We start from the raw sequence: 6,801 nt of genomic DNA, 5'->3' as shown, positions 1-6,801 counted from the left end.
CAAAAAATTGGAAGGGAGGTAAGTGTTCTATTTGAACTTTTGACATTAAATGTCAGTAGGCTGGCAGTTTTCATTAAAACATCTATGAATGGAAATGGGTTGTTAGGAATGGAAAAATTGTACATATTGCAAGTTCCCTGGGCATCTGGCTCCAGTCTTTCCTGCTAACATTATATTCCTAATGTGCTTTCTCCGTTCTGTCAGAATGCTCACCTGTGCTTCTAGCACACAATTCATATACAGCTAAGGTGCCCTCAGAACACCTCAGTTAGGCTATCCTGAGATTAAGACTAAATCCCTCCTCATTCAGAGAAAAACAAAAATAAAAAAAAAGTAAACAAGGAACAAAAGCAAAGAACTTTCCAAGCCAAGGAGGCCAAACTATTGTTTGTTCTTTTGAATTCCAATGAAATGCATTGTGTGTTCCACTCTTTAGGATTTAGAAGGAATTGCTTTGTATTGTAGACCATCTTTTTCTTGTGGACCTACTGTGACCAATTACTGTGTCTCCCTGCTGCATCCAGCATAGTAGAGGCTTGATAAAAACAGTGGATTATAGGGACAAAGTTTTTTTTTTTTTTTTTTTTTTTTTAATTTTTTTTGCGGTATGCGGGCCTCTCACTGTTGTGGCCTCTCCCGTTGCGGAGCACAGGCTCCGGACATGGCTCATGGGCCCAGCTGCTCTGCGGCATGTGGGATCTTCCTGGACCGGGACATGAACCCGTGTCCCCTGCATCAGCAGGTGGTCTCTCAACCACTGCACCACCAGGGAAGCCTGGGACAAAGTTATTTTTAATGCTGTATAAACTGACTTAAATCTAAAGCAATCTGGGTGACTGGGTTGATCTATCAAATCTTTCAGGGAAGCTACATTTCTATGCAATCTAAATTGCTCCAGATCATAGAAGAAAACAATGCTTTTTAGCTCATTTTCTGTAGCTGGCATAAACTTGACACGATGATTAGTAAAGAGCATGCATGTATGCAAACACATATTCCTGCACACACACATTACAGAACAACCACACCTATAATAAGGCTGTAAAAATGGTGAGCAACATTTTAACAAATTAAATTCTGTGCTATGTCAAAAGAATGGTACATCAAGGCCAAATAAAATTTACTCCAGGTGTGCAAGATGGGCTCACCATTAGGAAAGCAATAAATATAATGTATCCCATCAAAAGGTCAAAAGAGAGGAAAAAATGAAGTATTTATTAGGTGCTAACGTGCATTTCATAAAATTCGAATCTCTTTGTTATTAAAATAAAAAGACTAAAGTGAAAATAAACTTTTGAATGAACTAGGAATATGGATAAAAACTTGTTTTCCATACTGACTATGTTACCTTATTTGACTACACAGCTCAGAGGTATTCCTTGTCAGTTCTGGGAGGAAATAGAGATGCCTGCTACCACTGTTATTATTCAACAAGTTTCTGAAGTTCTAACTGATGAAATAGGATAATAAAAACATAGAGATATAAATATTGTAAAGAAACTGACAAAATACTATAACTTATAGATTATAAGATTTACTCCAAAAACTCAGTGAATTGAAGGAAAAACTAGTTTGAGTTAACACTGAAATATGGCAAAGTTTACAGTTACAAAATAAGTAGAGAACTATAAAGCTTTCCTATAGAGCAGCAATAACCACTTGGAACATGGATAGAAAAAAAAAGATTATATATTTGCCACAGCAACCAAAATAAAAAATATCAAGAAGCAAAAATGTATTTGTCAAAGAAGTCTCTAAAACGCTACCTAGATATATCTATTATACATCTACATGTATACATGTGTTTGTGTGTAAGTGTACGTGTAGAGGTGTATGTGTATACGCATAAATAAATAAATACATAAGGGAATGTTCTATGACTCTGGATGGAAAGATAAAATATTGTGAAAATATTTATTCTTTGGAATTAAACTAACTTTAGTACAATTTCAATAAGTTGTCCAAAGGTTTAATTGAAAAAAAAAAACTATACTACATTTCTTCTAAGAAAATTAAATGATTGAGTAGCTCGTTTTTGAAAAAAAAGACAGGCTCCATCAGGGGTTCCCTTTTTTATTATGTTTTACAGGTTTAGAAATTAAAATAGTGTGGTGTTGGTACAGAAATAAATAGATACATCAATGAAAATAAGAAAGTCTAGAAACCAGCCACATTTCATATGAAATTTAATATATGGTATAGAAGCTATCTTTAAAATGTGGGAATATATATTTTTTAATAAATACAGAGGGAAAATGCAAAATATTGAATTATTCTTCACATATTATATTGAAATTAATAAAATCATTTAAATACAGAAATATTTTTAAATTTCAAATAATAGAAGAAATATTAGTGAATATTCACATAACTTTAAGGTTTGGAAGTGCTTTTAATATGATACTAACATCAAAAAAGGAAATCAAACAGGAAATATTGTTAGATTTTTCACCAAATAAAATTTTACATCTGCAGAGAAAAATAAATTCAGAAGGATATAAATAAAATAATATAAATATTTTCAATATGTACAATGATCATAGGATTAACATTTTTGTTTTCTGTAAAGCATGTTTTCTAAGCAAAAGAAAAATAGAAAAGTGGGATATGGATGTTAATAGGTAGTTCATTAAAGAACATAAAAAGCAGTCAACTATCTGAAGTACATAACAATTTACCTTGGAACTTCCACTTCTATGATTTTTTTCTGAGAGAATACAGATGCATGAAGCTGTACTCACAGGCAATGTAAAATTAGGACAGCATTGTTTGTATTAGCAAACAACTAAGGAAAACATGAATTCTATAATCAAGAGCACATTAAACAAATAATGGGTCTCCTGCCATGGATTAAGAATTATATTTTAGATTGAAAGTTAATGATATGGAAGTTTCCAGTGATATATTATTGAGTAAAAGTTCAGGTAGCAGAACAATCTGTGTAATAATAGATTATATACATCATCTGTGTAGATATATATATATATATATATATATATATATATATATATATATACATCTGCTTTTTGAATATTATTGTTAATAATATTAACAGTGGCTAGATCTTTGTGGAATTACTGGAATTATGGATGTTCTCTCTTTTTTATTTATTTGTACTGTTAACTTATTATAGTGTTTGAAAACATATATAGTTGTATAAAATATATTTATTTCTCCTTTAGAAAAGTAGTCCTGGACAAAGTGTTGAGGACAAAGAATATTCTATTTCTTGTCACAGTTTCCAAATCCCATCTCTAAACCACCATTTTCCTCCTCCAGTCTAATTCCATGTAAGATTCCTAAGGCTTAACCCTGACCCCACACATATTCTGATCCCCAACCCAAGTCCCAAATGGTTCTGCTACCCACAGTCATTATGGTATCTCTAAATATAACCTACCACAAAATGTGTACTATTAGCTAAAAGAAGTAGATGTAGCCACACAAGCTAATCTTCATTATTCTAGAAATTATTTAGAACATGGTTTTTACTCATAAGAGAAAAGGGTCAGTTCTTTTATCTTCAAATTACAAAGTATACTTTGCATTACAATTAAGGGATTCTAGACAAACTATCCATCCAGATGATAGGCACAGTACCCAGGCCCAACTATACATGTAGAAGTTCATGAAATATGGGAGGAGGTCATAGAAAGGATGTAACCACCAGCTGACCCATGAGCTGGACAGGGCAGTAGAAGCCTCCTTCCTCCACTCTTCTGTCTTTGGAATGTAGGTTCCACCCACCATCATTCCAACACTAGGAGATGTTTCAAAGATACAGTCTAAAGAGATTAAGGTGTTGTGAGACCATCTGGACTGAATATATTACTTAACCTTTTAAGGCCTCTCTATAAACTTTTCAGGTTCTTGTGGTGGGTGCTGAGATCCCAAAACAAGCCTTGTATGTAAGCTCTCTTGCTTATTATTAACACCAACATAGAATAACTGCCTCTTTCTTTGTTCTTTCCTTGTCCTTCATGTCTGGTGTCAAATTGTGAACCAATATGAAAATGTTTCCATTATAATTTGTTTTAAAATCAGAAGAAAAAACAAATATAATAACGATGAATAACAGCATTCCATTATAAATCCAGCCCTGATTATATTTGTCTTTATACTAACACAGTCATAAAATATTTTGTTTTATTGATAGAGGGGCCTGTGAAGGAAAGTGTCTAGGTCCCTCAACATGATTCTTAGTCTGAATAAAACACAGAGCTTCCAGAGGACTTCCCAGCTAACTGAAGACAAAAGGTTGTCACAACTTCCAGAAGATTCAATAGTTACTCCTTTGGCAGATCTGAGTAATCGATTCCTGCACACTTTCCACTAGAGATCAGCCTCAGAAACCTTCCCAGGGCTTACTGTCACAGCCAGTAACAACCTCAGCTTGTATGCTACAAAGCAGGTTTTTCAGCTGTCCTGTTGTAAGCCATTAGTGGTGAAAGTTAATTTAGTAGATCTTAAATGGATTTAAAATATCATAATATGACTCTAATGAGAAAAAGGTTAGTTTAGTTTTGTTTTTCTTCATTGTTACTATTGTTTTGGTGATGGCTGCTTATGGCTTTTGAGAACTCAGAGGTTTTGAGTTGAATAGAAGGTGTTGAAAAATCAGGAAGAGTAAATAGTTATCTAATGAAGTATATATAAAGTATGACTTCATGCAAAAAATAAGGCTTGACTACTAAAGGCCAAATATCAGGCAATAGCTTCAAAGTTAATATTTTGGAAGTTGGAGGTGTCTAAAAGAAGAAAAAAAAAAGGCATAAATTGTCCAGTAAATGTACAAACTTTGGTCAAAAGAGGAGTGTGTGTGTTTCTTTGTGTTTACATGCTGGCTCTCATGTAAAACGTATTTCATGGCCATGGTCAAACAAGGTTCTAAGCCATTGCCAAAGCACTATCAAGAGAAAACTCCATTCAATCTCAGGTCTTTGTCCTACCCAAAGGAAGAAAAGGCAGGCAAGGGGCATGGGGGAGAAGAGGAAAGATACACGGGAAATGTCAGGGCTTCTTCTGAGCAAAATATCCTGTTAAAAAAAAAAAATTAATCCAATGACATTTTTCTTGAGAACAAAACCAAAGCAGACCCTGAAATGGCACTGACATTGGTGGCCCAAGTGTCCCCTACTGTTTTCTATTAAGTCTGAAAGAAGAGGAATAAAAGCTCCATGAGAGACTTCAGTTTCATTATGTTCCCTGCAGACGAAAAAGCAATGGTAAGTGGTGTCAAGGTCTTTAAAGAAATCTGAACAATCAAAACAGCTTCCAGAATGTTTACTTTGAAGGAAGAAACGTGTATTTTTCTCCACATGAAAACAACAACAAAAATAGCCTTCGTTCCTAAATCTGAGTGCACAGATGAGAAAGTGTGGGAAATGGGCTTGGGAGACCTTGCTTCTTCTTGTTCAGGGCCCCTTGGGAAGATTGTGTTGGTGGTGAAGCAGGTAAACCCTCATCTTCTCTGCAAACACCTGCCTAGTTTCACACCAGCTCCCACGTTACATATAAATGCTTAATAGGTGTACGTGTATGTTTTTAATTCACATATTTGAAATACATCTGTGATAATCTCTTTGGAATTCCTGTTCTTGTTTTATAGTTTTTGTTTATAAGATAATGTAGTTTCCAGATTGTAAACTCCCAGAGAGGTGAGGCTAGTTATTGCTGGCTCTCTTCAGTGAATGACATTACAATGTGGAGGCCCAAGAAATAGTATTGAATAAATTAATGAATGAAAATTCCATTGAAAACCATCCCAAGAACTCTTATTGACCCTAATGACTTAAGTTGGTTAATTACAGTTAAACTCTCTCCAGGTCTCATTTTCCTGAATAAAATGGGATGTAATATTTGATAATCTCTAGTCTCTCTATCTTGTAGAATGTGATGTGTCTCACTCCATATACCACATAGAAACATTTGACGTTCCTATATGATTGGGGTAAAGTAATTCCTAATACATTTGAACCTGACTACCCTTTATTTATCAAATCCTACTCCCTAGACAGGTTTTATCAATATCACCTGGAATACATGTTACAACGAGGACAGAGACTGCATTTGGCAGCCTGAAGGATTGTAAAAAAAAAAAAAAAAAAAAAAAAAAAGGCTAATGAATGTATTTGGACACACATGTAGGGAAATCCTAGGCAGCAATGGACCTGGGGAAAGAATGGCAGCATGGGAAAGGTGAGTTTAAGGGTTTAAAATAAACATGTCTGGTTCTCTGAGGTGCAATTAACTTACTGTCATACATTAAAGGAATGGGGAGGTGGGCCAATGGTAGGACTAGGGGTGTGTTGTCCCTGTGTCTAGTTTAACAAAGTTCTCTGCTATTTAGGACAGTCCAAGGAATAAATTCCTGAGTGTTCGAGAAAAATCACAGGCTTTAGAGTCAAACTGGTTATCTAGCCTATCCAGCCTCATCTACATGTTCAGTATTTTAATACAGGCCTTACAAGGTTTTAGTGAGAGTTCTATTAAACCATCTATGAAAAACATGTAGCAGATAGTCGATGCTCCAGCTTTAGTGTCTATATCCATGAACTACTAACTTCATTCATTTATGTACTTAGATACATTATCAATATTAAAATTTAAAATAATATAAATTATATCTAAAACTTAGAGCTCTACACAATTTTATAAACATCATCTTCATAATTCCCTGGGAATTAGAGATATCATCATACTCATATTATGGACATGGGGATTGGAACATTGATAGGTAACATAACTTTTCCAGTATTATCTAGATGTACATCTCACAGCTTACAGTGGGCTGATTTCAGG

This window comes from Phocoena sinus, chromosome 14 (assembly GCF_008692025.1).
Source record: "Phocoena sinus isolate mPhoSin1 chromosome 14, mPhoSin1.pri, whole genome shotgun sequence".
NCBI classification, from domain to species: domain Eukaryota; kingdom Metazoa; phylum Chordata; class Mammalia; order Artiodactyla; family Phocoenidae; genus Phocoena; species Phocoena sinus.
This window is presented reverse-complemented; position numbering follows the sequence as displayed.